The sequence below is a fragment of the Oncorhynchus gorbuscha genome, linkage group LG05 (genome assembly GCF_021184085.1).
Source record: "Oncorhynchus gorbuscha isolate QuinsamMale2020 ecotype Even-year linkage group LG05, OgorEven_v1.0, whole genome shotgun sequence".
NCBI classification, from domain to species: domain Eukaryota; kingdom Metazoa; phylum Chordata; class Actinopteri; order Salmoniformes; family Salmonidae; genus Oncorhynchus; species Oncorhynchus gorbuscha.
In genome coordinates, this window is record NC_060177.1 from 79,093,148 (window position 1) to 79,107,034 (window position 13,887).

Genomic DNA, 13,887 nt, shown 5'->3' on the forward strand with positions numbered 1-13,887 from the left:
CATGGAAAGAGCAGGTGTTCTTAATGTTTTGTACACAGTGTATAAATAAGATATTTCTAATAGATGCCAGAGAGTTTGTATTTCTCTGCAGCCAAAGTTTTGATTGAATATGTGTGTTGCTAACTGACAATAGAGCTGTCGTGACATGTGTGAGTTAATCCAACCTTCAAGATCCACAACACAACAGCTTTCTGCCATTACCAATGTTTCCCTCACTCTACAGACCCACCCACATCAATACTCACTGAAAGTGATGTGCTGAATGTGAGCAAAGCAGTGATTTCATTTTTCTGTTAGATTTGAAAACAAAAATAATGTATGACAAAATTACTGAATTGAAACAACTGATAATTCAGATCTGAGCATGGCTGTTTTCAAGCAGAACCTGCTCACTCAATTTGTTTGAATTTGACATAGCTCAGAAACTAGTGGGCAATGTTTATTCTACCTCATTAAGCATAGTTCCTATTCAAACTGCATTTGTCTTCTGTTCCTCAACATGCCCGCTAAAGTTCCCATCATACATACTGTTGATAGTCTACTTGTTATGCTGGTGAATGAGGACCCAAAAGCGACTTAACAGAAACAGAGTCTTTATTCCAGTCTTTAACAAAAACGATAATCCTGGATATCTCTCAGGTAAATACAAAACAGGAAAACTGAAATCCTCTCGTCAGTAGAGAGGAACGACTGGAGACGCGACCACAGACTGCAGGTCGCTTCGGGAAGGCACAGGCCGTAGCTGACATAGACACCTGCTCACACGCAGCATCTGAAGAAGGCAAAAACACGACAGGGCGGAACAAGGACACAGAACAGCAAACATCAAACAAGGATCCGACAAGGACAGAAGCGGAAAACAGAGGGAGAAATAGGGACTCTAATCAGAGGGCAAAATAGGGGACAGGTGTGAAAGAGTAAATGAGGTAGTTAAGAGAATGAGGAACAGCTGGGATCAGGAATGGAACGAGAGAGAGAGAGAGAGAGAGAGAGAGAGAGAGAGAGAGGAGGGAGGGGGAGAGAGAGGGATAGAAAGAGGGAAAGAACCTAATAAGACCAGAAGGGGGAAACGAATAGAAGGGGAAGCACAGGGACAAGACATGACAATCAATGACAAAACATGACAGTACCCCCCCCACTCACCGAGCGCCTCCTGGCGCACTCGAGGAGGAACCCTGGCGGCAACGGAGGAAATCATTGATCAACAAACGGTCCAGCACGTCCCGAGAAAGAACCCAACTCCTCTCCTCAGGACCGTAACGGGAGACGATGAAGAGGGAATCTAGGGCTATTACGCTTATAAAAATGAGACACGGGTAGAGAACTGTAAGCGTTAGAGCAATCAGGACCAAACAGGCCAGGAGAGTAACAACTAGGGACAGACTGAGACACAGCAAGGCTAAGACCAGGAACAGGAGAGAGGCGGTGGCTGTGGACAGACTGAGACACAGCAAGTGCAGGAGCAGGACCAGGAGAGATGCGGTGGCAGGGTACAGACTGAGACACAGCAAGGCCAGGAGCAGAAGCAGAAAAAAAGTTACCGGACTTATTCTGCGCGCAGTCCGAACAAGCAGCCACGAAACGGCGCGTGTCACGCTCCTGAGTAGGCCACCAAAACCGTTGGTGAATAGAAGCAAGCGTACCCCGAACGCCGGGGTGGCCAGCTAACTTGGCAGAGTGAGCCCACTGAAGAACAGCCAGACGAGTAGAGACAGGAACGAAAAGAAGGTTACTAGGACAAGCGCGCGGCGACAGAGTGTGAGTGAGTGCTTGCTTGACCTGTCTCTCAATTCCCCAGACATTCAACCCGACAACACGCCCCTCAGGGAGAATCCCCTCGGGGTCGGTAGACGCTACAGAAGAACTGAAGAGACGGGATAAAGCATCAGGCTTGGTGTTCTTAGTACCCGGGCGATAAGAAATCACGAACTCGAAACGAGCGAAAAACAACGCCCAACGAGCTTGACGCGCATTGAGTCGTTTGGCAGAACGGATGTACTCAAGGTTCTTTTGGTCAGTCCAAACGACAAAAGGAACGGTCGCCCCCTCCAACCACTGTCGCCATTCGCCTAGGGCTAAACGGATGGCGAGCAGTTCGCGGTTAGCCACATCATAGTTACGTTCCGACGGCGACAGGTGATGAGAAAATACGCGCAAGGGTGGACCCCATCGTCAGTATGGGAGCGCTGGGACAGAATGGCTCCCACGCCCACCCCGACGCGTCTACCTCGACAATGAACTGTTTAGTGACGTCAGGTGCAACAAGGATAGGAGCGGATGCAAAACGCTTCTTGAGGAGATCAGTACAACAATCATACGACCGGTGAGGAGGAAGGGAGGTGGCACTAGACCGACTGAAGACCGTGCGCAGATCATGATATTCCTCCGGCCCTCCTGTCAAATCACCAGGTTCCTCCTGTGAAGAGGGAGCAGAAGAAACAGGAGGAATAGCAGACATTAAACATTTCACATGACAAGAAACGTTCCAGGAAAGGATAGAATTACTAGACCAATCAAAAGAAGGATTATGACACACTAGCCAGGGATGACCCAAAACAACAGGTGTAAAAGGTGAACAAAAAATCAAAAAAGAAATGGTCTCACTATGGTTACCAGATACTGTGAGGGTTAAAGGTAGTGTTTCACATAATATACTGGGGAGAGGACTACCATCCAAGGCGAACATGACCGTGGGCTCCCCTAACTGTCTGAGAGGAATGTCATGTTCCCGAGCCCAGGCTTCGTCCATAAAACAGCCCTCCGCCCCAGAGTCTATTAATGCACTGCAGGAAGCTGCCGATCCGGTCCAGCGTAGATGGACCGGCAAGGTAGTACAGGTACTTGACGGAGAGGACAGAGTAGTAGCGCTTATCAGTCGCCCTCCGCTTACTGATGAGCTCTGGCCTTTTACTGGACATGAAATGACAAAATGACCAGCGGAACCGCAATAGAGACAGAGGCGGTTGGTGATTCTCCGTTCCCTCTCCTTAGTCGAGATGCGAATACCCCCCAGCTGCATGGGCTCAACACATGAGTCAGTGGGGAAAGATGCTAGTGTCGGGGAGAGGGGGGACACAGTTAACGCGAGCTCTCTTCCATGAGCTCGGTGACGAAGATCTACCCGTCGTTCAATGCGAATAGCGAGTTCAATCAAAGAATCCACGCTGGATGGAACCTCCCGGGAGAGAATCTCATCCTTAACCTTAGCGTGGAGTCCCTCCAGAAAACGAGCGAGCAACGCCTGCTCGTTCCAGTTACTGGAGGCAGCAAGAGTGCGAAACTCTATAGAGTAATCCGTTATGGATCGATTACCTTGACATAGGGAAGACAGGGACCAGGAAGCTTCTTTCCCAAAAACAGAACGATCAAAAACCCGTATCATCTCCTCTTTAAAGTTCTGATACTCGTTAGTACACTCAGCCCTTGCCTCCCAGATAGCTGTGCCCCACTCCCGAGCCCGTCCAGTAAGGAGTGATATGACGTAGGCGATCCGAGCAATACCCCTGGAGTACGTGTGGGGCTGGAGAGAGAACACTATATCACACTGGGTAAGGAACGAGCGACATTCAGTAGGCTCCCCAGAGTAGCACGGTGGGTTATTCATTCTGGGCTCCGGAGACCCGGAAGCCCAGGAGGTAACCGGTGGATGGAGGCGGAGATTGTGAATCTCCTCCAAGAGGCCGGAGACTTGGGCGGCCAGGGTCTCAACGGCATGTTGAGCAGCAGACAATTCCTGTTCGTGTCTTCCTAGCATCGCTCCCTGGAACTCGACAGCAGAGTAGAGAGAATCCGTAGTCGCTGGGTCCATTCTTGGTCGGATCCTTCTGTTATGCTGGTGAATGAGGACCCAAAAGCGACTTAACAGAAACAGAGTCTTTATTCCAGTCTTTAACAAAAATGATAATCCTGGATATCTCTCAGGTAAATACAAAACAGGAAAACTGAAATCCTCTCGTCAGTAGAGAGGAACGACTGGAGACGCGACCACAGACTGCAGGTCGCTTCGGGAAGGCACAGGCCGTAGCTGACATAGACACCTGCTCACACGCAGCATCTGAAGAAGGCAAAAACACGACAGGGCAGAACAAGGACACAGAACAGCAAACATCAAACAAGGATCCGACAAGGACAGAAGCGGAAAACAGAGGGAGAAATAGGGACTCTAATCAGAGGGCAAAATAGGGGACAGGTGTGAAAGAGTAAATGAGGTAGTTAAGAGAATGAGGAACAGCTGGGAGCAGGAACGGAACGATAGAGAGAGAGAGAGAGAGAGAGGGAGAGAGGGAGGGGGAGAGAGAGGGATAGAAAGAGGGAAAGAACCTAATAAGACCAGCAGGGGGAAACGAATAGAAGGGGAAGCACAGGGACAAGACATGACAATCAATGACAAAACATGACACTACTACAGGCTGGCAAGCGGCTGCTCCTTCAAGAGCCTTTAAAAAAATGTCAGTATTATGTATGTTTCCTCGAGAAATACAAAGTAGTGCCTCTTCACCTGTCAATCTTACTTTCTTGCAGAGCAGGGAGTTTGGACAAAAGAGGACTACACTGATGACTGGATTACCTCATGTTCTCTCACTGAAGTAGCTGGTCAGACTGTTCTCTTCCTTTATAGCATAAAGAAGAGAGAGATGGCAAGAGAGAGAGAGAAATCGTTGTCTATGTACAGACTCAGTGAGCATAGCCTTGCTTTTGAGAAAGGCCTCCAAAGGCAGACCTGACTCTCAAGAGAAGAATGGCTAAGTGCACACAGCCCACATAATAAAGGTGGAAACTGAGCTGCACTTCCTAACCTCCTGCCAAATTTATGACCATATTAGAGACACATATTTCCCTCAGATTAAAGACCTACAAAGTATTTGAAAAGAAATCCAATTTTGATAAACTCTCATATCTATTTGGTGAAATATCATAGTGTGCAATCACAGCAGCACAATTTGTGACCTGTTGCCACAAGAAAAGGGCAACCAGTGAAGAACAAACACCATTGCAAATACAACCTACGGTATATTTAGGTTTATTTGTTTTCCCTTTTGTGCTTTAACTATTTGCACATCATTATAACACTGTGTATTTGAAATGTCTTTATTACTTTGGAACTTTGTGACTGTAATGCTCACTGTACATTTTGTATTGTTTATTACACATTTGTTTATCTTTTTCAGTTGCTTTGGCAATGTAAACATATGTTTCCCATGCAAATAAAGCCCCTTAAATTGAATTGAGAGAGAGTGAGAGAAAGAAAGATAGATAGATGGATTGAAACCATAAGAGAGAGAGATCTAAACCATGAGACAGAGCGAGAGAGAGAGATAGAGAGAGACAGATAGACCTTCCTGTTCTGTATTCAGACCAGAGTATATGAGTAGGCCAAATGGGCCAATTAGTGCAGATGGATAATGGGGATAATGTCTATACAGTGGACTGTTAACTCACCAAGAGTGCTCTAGAGACATGTTTCACCCTACATGAATCCCCAGGCCACCATTCCATTACGCTGACCTCACCATGTACAGGAGCCGGTAGACAGAGATCTGTTCAAATCAAATCAAATGTTATTTGTCACGTGCGCTGAATACAACAGGTGTAGACCTTACCGTGAAATGCTTACTTACAAGCCCTTAACCAACAATGCAATTCAATAAATTGAGTTAATATAATATTTACTAAATAAATTAAAGTGATTTTTTTTTTATCAATCAAAAAGTAACACAGGAAATGTACATAACAATAACGAGGCTATATACAGGGGGTACCGGTACCGAGTCAATGTGGAGGCTATATACACAGGTACCGGTACCGAGTCAATGTGGAGGCTATATACAGGGGGTACCGGTACCGAGTCAATGTGGAGGCTATATACACAGGTACCGATTCAATGCGGAGGCTATATACAGGGGGTACCGGTACTGAGTCAATGTGTAGGCTATATACATGGGGTACCGGTACCGAGTCAATGTGGAGGCTATATACAGGGGGTACCGGTACTGAGTCAATGTGTAGGCTATATACATGGGGAACCGGTACCGAGTCAATGTGGAGGCTATATACAGGGGGTACCGGTACTGAGTCAATGTGTAGGCTATATACATGGGGTACCGGTACCGATTCAATGCGGAGGCTATATACAGGGGGTACCGGTACTGAGTCAATGTGTAGGCTATATACATGGGGTACCGGTACCGAGTCAATGTGCGAGGGTACAGGTTAATCCAGGTAATTTGTAAAGTGACTACGCATTGATTATAAACAGCGAGTAGCAGCAGTGTAAAAACAAATGGTGTGGGGGGTTCAATGTAAATAGTCCGGATGGCTATTTGATTAGTTGTTCAGCAGTCTTATTGCTTGGCGGTAGAATCTGTTAAGGAGCCTTTTGATTCCAAATCAGTACAGTGTGTAAACTCTATACCACAGACACATTGAAACACATTGAACTAAATAGGGTCTGCATTCCAAATGGTATATAGTGCACTATCGGTCCTGGTCAAAAGTAAATGACCTAAATTAGGAATAGGGTGCATTTGGGATTATACATTTATGGAGGTCCTACACAGGCTAAATCACTTTCATGAGCCATTTATCAGGTATCGAGGTTGAGAGTTGAGCAGTAGCATTCGATAGATTCGTATCTTGAAAAGCTCAAACCTGTTAGAGGTAGTGGGCTCTGAGTGTTTCAAATCATAAATGAATTGGAGAAGCAGGTAATACCTCACTGGACAAAGCTCGTCGATTTTGCCCTGAAAATAATGTAAATTTGTTTGGCAGACACTGTGGAGCGCGAAGCGCTGCATTTACTGACTTGACCTTGAGCTGAGGAATACTTTCGTTTTCATTTAATGAAGGACCAAGTGTTTTATAGGAGGCTTTGAGAGTTAACTCTTCTACACCTTTGGTGGTGTCAAGCAGACCATTTAGATGTATAGGCAGATGATAGTGAGTGGTAGTCAGGGTTTTGATCATTAAGTACTGCAGTTGTGTAGGCAATTGTATTACTTTCAACACTATTATGGGTAACTTTCAAAGTAGTGGGTATTTTTGGTAAGCCAGTCCTTAATATTCCCAAGTGCAACAGCTAAATATTCCAAAGGCTCTATCATATTATCTCTGCTGTGATGTCAGCCCAAAAGGTTTCTCTGGTCATCTTGTCTGACGTCTTTTTATTGCTCAGCGACAAAAGGCTGAGTCTTCCTCAGCTTGAGGCCACTCCACACGAGAGAGTTAGAGAGAGAGAGAGAGAGGAGAGAGAGAGAGAGAGAGAGAGGAGAGAGAGAGAAGTAAATAGATAGAGAGAAAGAAAGAAAGAGATAGAGGTGGTAGAAGACAAATGGATTTTCTCTGCATGGATAGTTCTGTTATAGGCTGCTTTGGGCGAAGAGGAATAAGAGATATGTCAGCTCCACTTGACCACATTGGCAACCAAACGAGGAGATGGAAACCCAGAGCCTAAAATACTGAGGCTTTGTTGTGTTTGGGCTTTGCAAAGTCCATTTTCTGTATGCTATTGGATAACAATAGCTTCTACCAGTCAAGAAAAATCTGTCAATTTAGCATTTTTCATCATGAATCTTGTTCTGGAGGCAGCTCTGTAGAGTTAACCTCATCCTATCCTTAACCCAAACCTTAACCACACTGATAACCCTAATCCCTAACCTTAAATCAAGACCAGCTTAAATTTGTTTTCATGCATTTTTACAATAGTGACAATTTTGACTTTGTAGCTGGCCTATCTACGACGAAATCACCCAGTTCTGCCTCCAGGACATGACTCTTGACAATAAACGTTAACCTTTCGGGCCCTGAACAATTGATGTAATGCTTTCACATATCCTCTGCTACTAGTCAGCGAAAATTAGGAATGAATACTGTCAAACAACCAGCTGACTGCTTAATTGACAACAAGGTTATTTATTCAATTGACTGGCTACCGAAACTTCATGCTCCAGCCAAATGCTATGTCATGTCCAAAGACATTAGTTTCTTCTTCGCTTTGAGTCTGGATCTGAGTACCTCCCAGGCAATTTCTAGAAAGGAAATCCATTCTAGACTGTCTGATTGGTGACAGAAACTGATGGGTTGGGCTAGAGCCAGAACAAGCATGGGTAGTGTGACGTTAATACTCTGATTGGTTAGAGATGATTTAATCGCTGATGACTTTGTTTTGTACAACCCCTCATTTTGATATCAGCACAACAACGACTTCAATGATGGGAGTTTGAGACTAAAGTAAAGTGCCTTCATAAAGTATTCATATCCCTTGACTTAATCCACATGTTGTTGTGTTACAGCCTGAATAAAAAAAATATACACACAATTCCCAATAATGAACAAGTGAAAACATGTTTGTCGAGTGTAGGTATTTCGGAGCATGTAGTTGTATGGTTTGCTAACTATCTGTCTGATAGAACTCAGTGCACTCAATTTGACGGGCTTATGTCTGTTAAATTGTCTGTCTTGAATGGTGTGCCCCAAGGCTCTGCACTTTGTCCTCTCTTATTCACTATTTATATAAATGATTTAGACAAAAATGTCCATAATGCACAACTTCATTTTTATGCTGATCATACTGTTATTTACTGTTGTGCCTCGTCTCTCACAATAGCTTTCCAGAACATTTACATTTACATTTAAGTCATTTAGCAGACGCTCTTATCATGCAAACTGCTTTTTATACTGTTCAACATACCTTGTGTCAATTGAAGCTTATCCTCAATACTGACAAAACTAAACTAATGATGTTTTCTAATGCAAGAAATAGACCTCTGAACCTTTCACCTATTACTACCCGTCAGGGCAAGGAGATTGAGGTTGTGACCTCATTTAAACATCTTGGAATTTTAATTGATGATGGCCTCTTTTAATAAATTGCATTTTAAACAACTTACAAAAACATTGAAGCTGAAATTGGGATTTTATTTTAGATATAAGGCCTGTTTTTCTTTTGAAGCCAGAAGGAGGCTAGTATCAGCTACATGTATGCCTTTAATAGACTATGGGGATATTTTATATATGAATGCTTCCACTCAGTGTTTGAGATCAATCGACACTCTTTACCATGCCACTTTGAGATTTATTTTAAAACTGCAAAACCCTTACGCACCTCTGCACTTTGTATTCCTGGGTTGGCTGGCCTCTAGTCACTCGTAGGCTCATTCACTGGTATACTTTTATTTACAAAGCCATTTTGGATTTACTACTTTTTTATTTGTGCATTTTTATTGTTCAGAAATGTTTTGGGTACTCTCTTCGTTTGCTGGACTTTATCCTGCTAACTGTTCCAAATGTCCGAACTGCATTTGGTAAAAGGGCTTTTATGTACTCTGCGCCATTGTCTTGGAACACCTTACACAATACTTTTAAACTGGAAGAACTTGGTGTTTTTAAATCACTGATGAAGGATTTTGAGGCTGATTCCCTGACCTGTCAATGTTTTTAATTTGCTGTTTTATACTCTTGTGAAATCAATGGTTTTTACTACGATTACTTGTAGTTTTTCCATGTTGTCTGTCTGTATTTTTTTTGTAATGACTTGGTGCTCCCTATCTTGGCCAGGGCGCTCTTGAAAAAGAGATTTTAATCTCAATGAGCCCTTCCTGGTTAAATAAAGGTTAAATAAATAAAATATATATTTTAATTTTTATTCACATTTATTGAAAATGTAATGGCAGAGCTCCTCTTCGTCTGAAGAGGAGTAAGGATCGGACAAAGATGCAGCGTGGTAAGTGTCCATAATGTTTTTAATACAGACAAATGAACACTTGAACAAAAACAATAAACGATAAATCTACAACAACCAAAACAGTACCGTATGGCAACAAACATACACACGGAAACAAACACCCACAAACCAAAAATGAAACCCAGGCTACCTAAGTATGATTCTCAATCAGAGACAACTAACGACACCTGCCTCTGATTGAGAACCATACTAGGCCGAAACAGAAACCAAACATAGAAAAACAAACATAGACTGCCCACCCCAACTCACGCCCTGGCCATACTAAATAAAGACAAAACGAAGGAAATAAAGGTCAGAACATGACAGAAAATTAAATACAGAAATATCTCATTTACATACTACGAGTTCACACACCTTTGCTATAATGCTCTAAATTTAGCTTAGCTGCATCCAATTTCCTTTGATCATCCTTGATACTCTATCTCACTACAACTTGATTGGAATCTACCTGTGGAAAATTCAAATATTTGGAGATGATTTAGAAAGAAACACACATGTCTATATAAGGTTCCACATTTGACAGGTCATGTCAGAGCAGAAACTATACCATGAAGTCCAATAAACTGTCTGTAGATCTCCAAGATAGAATTGTCATAAGGCATAAAACTATTTCATGAGTGTTGAAAGTTTCTAAGAGCACAGTGGTCTCCATCATTGGGAAATATGGATCTACCCAGACTCTGCCTAGAGCTGGCCATCCATGCAAACTGAACAACTTGGTAAGAAAGACCTTGGTCAGGGAGGTGACCAAGAACCCAATAACCACTCTGACATAACTACAGAGTTCCTTAGCTGAGAGTGAAGAACCTGTAAGAAAGATAAGTCTCTACAGTACGTCACCAATCTGGGCTTTATGGGAGAGTGGCCAGCGACAGCTACTCCTGGAGTTTGCAAAAAGACATGTGAAAGACTGAGATCCTAAGGCAAAATATTCTGTGGTCTGATGAGACAAACATTTTACTATTTGGCCTGAATGCAAACCTTATTTCTGGAGAAAACCAGGCACTTCTCATCACCCATTTAACACCATGCCTACTGTGAAGCATGGTGGTGGCAGCATCATGCTATGGGGATGCTTTTCAGCGTCAGTGACTGGGAGACTGGTAAGTACAGAGGGAACAATGAATGGAGGCAAATACAGACAAATCCTTGATGAGAATCTGTTTCAGAGTGCAAATGACCTACAACACAATACAATGCTGAATAAGTCAAGGGGTAGGAATACTTTCTAAAGGCACTGTATGTACCGAAAGATTCCGAAAGAATAATTCAGTTAGAGCCGTCAGGCAAGCTCTTCAAGGCTGTGTGTGCTTTTTGTACTCTAGGTTTGATTTTATGGTTCCTGGAATGTCATGAGGTGGCTGTAGATCACAACAGGGGCCAAGGCCAATATGTCACCCCACCAACGGCATTACGACTGAGGAGTTTAAAGGTGCGGAAAGTGGACTGTTCTTAAACTGTCATTCCGGTGGCAATGTTTGAGCAATTAAAGCTTTTATAATCAGCACTTTACTGAACTGGTGAGACAGGATTAATGGTCAGAGTTGTGCTTAATTTGCCGAATGCAGACAGTGCCAATAAATGTTATTAGATTTGTGTTGAATGGTAGTTCAACACAAATGGAGTTATCGGGGGATGTAGAGAGTGTTATGAGTGTGAGTTGAGTGTAGGCCCAAATGAGGGTTAGCGGGGTTTGTGCTTGAAAATGTGTGTGTGCAGTTCTTCAGAAAGTCTTCACACCCCTGGACTTTTTCCACATTTTGTTGTGTTACAGCCTGCATGTAAAATGGATGAGATTTGGTGTCCCTGGCCTTCACACAATACCCCATAATGTTAAAGTGGAATTATGTTTTTCTAAATTTTTACAAATTAATCATAAATGGAAAGCGCAAACGTCTTGAGTCAGTAAGTATTCAGCCCCTTTGTTATGACAATCATAAATAAGTTCAGGAGTACAAAATGTCTTAACAAGTCACATAATAAGTTGCATGGACTCTCTGTGTGTAGTATTACTGTTTATTAACTCTCTAGGGTATGTGGGACGCTAGCGTCCCATCTGGCCAACATCCAGTACGATTGCAGAGCGCCAAATTCAAATACAGAAATGCTCATTATAAAAATTCAGAAAACAAAACATATTTTACATAGGTTTGAAGAATAACTTCTTGTGAATCCAACCACGGTGTCAGATTTAAAAAATAATTTACGGAGAAAGCATACTTTACGATTATTTGAGAACATAGCCCAGTTGACAAATTATTACAAACAGTAACCAGCCAAGCAGAAGCGTTACAAAACTCAGAAATAGAGATAAAATGAATCCCTTACCTTTGATGATCTTCATATGGTGGCACTCAGAAGACATTCATTTACTCAATAAATGTTCCTTTTGTTCGATAAAGTCTCTTTATGTCCAAAAACCTCTGATTTGTTTGCGAGTTTTCTTCAGTAATCCACAGGCTCAAACGCAGTCAAAACGGGCAGACAAAAGAAATCTAAATTGTATCCATAAACTTCATAGAAATATGTCAAACGATGTTTATATTCAATCCTCAGGTTGTTTTTAGCCTAAATGATCTATAATATTTCAACCGGACAATAACGTTGTCAATATAAAAGGTAAACAAGAAATGCACTCTCTCGGCATTGCGCATGAAAAAGCTCTGTGACACGTCAGGCAGGGTTCACTCATTCAGACTGGTCTTACTCCCCCATTTATAAGAATACAAGCCTAAAACAATTTCTGTTGACATCTAGTGGAAGGCATAGGAACTGCAAATTGAGTCCTAAGTCAATGGATACTGTAATGGCATTGAATAAAAAACTACAAAAACAAAAAACAAAATATCTCCTGAATGGATTTTCATCAGGTTTTCATTTGCCAAATCAGTTCTGTTATACTCACAGACAGTATTTTACCAGTTTGGAAACTTTAGAGTGTTTTCTATCCAAATCTACCAGTTATATGCATATCATATCTTCTGGGCCCGAGTAGCAGGCCGTTTAATTTGGGGTATGCTTTTCATCCAAAATTCCGAATGCGCCCCTACCCTAGAGAAGTTAACATTATTTTTGAAGGATACCTATTGGTATATGGGTAAAAAAAAACAGACATTGAACATAACGTAGAATGTATGCACACATGACTATAAGTCGCTTTGGATAAAAGCGTCTGCTAAATGGCATATATATATATATATATATTATAATACCTTTGAGAATGGTGAAGTTATTGATTACAATTTGGATATTGTATCAATACATCGAGTCACAAACAAGATACAGGCATGCTTAATAACTAATTTGCCAGAGAGGAAGAAAACTGCTCATGGATTTATCCATGAGGCCAATGGTGACTGTAAAACAGTTGAAGAATTTAATGACTGTGATGGGAGAAAGCTGGGGATGGATCAACAACATTGTAGTTAATCTACAACAGTAAATCTATTGACGGAGTGAAAATAAGGAAGCTTGTACAGAATAAAAAATATTCAAAAACATTAATCCTGTTTCAACAAGGCTCTAAAGTAATATTGCTAAAAATGTGGCAAAGCAATTAACTGTTCTTGTACTGAATAGACAGTGTTATGTTGGGGCAAATCCAATACAACACATTACTGAGTACCGCTCTCCATATTTTCAAGAATAGTGGTGGCTGCATCATGTGTTCGGTATGCTTGTAATCATTAACAACTGGGTTGTTTTTCAGGATAAAAAAAAGAGATAGAGTTAAGCACAAGCAAAATCCTAGAGGAAAAACCTAGTTCAGTCTGCTTTCCACCAAACACTGGTAGGTGAATTCACCTTTCAGCTGGACAATATCCTAAAACACAAATTGACACTGGAGTTGCTTACCAAGAAGACAGTGAATGTCCTGTTTTGACTTAAAACCTGTTAAAGATAGGGCTGACTACTGCCCCCTTTGGAGGAATTGCGTGCCCATAGTAAACAGAAAAGAAATCTGTCCAAAATTGCTAATATATGCATATAATAAATATAATTGAATAGAAAACACTCTAAAGCTTCTAAAACCGTTCAAATTATGTCTGTATGTAAAGCAGAACTCTCAGGGCAGCCATTCTCCCAAACTTTCTCTTGTCATCATGAAAGTTGGGCCAACTTTGACGTCATCGCCCCCACCCTTCCCA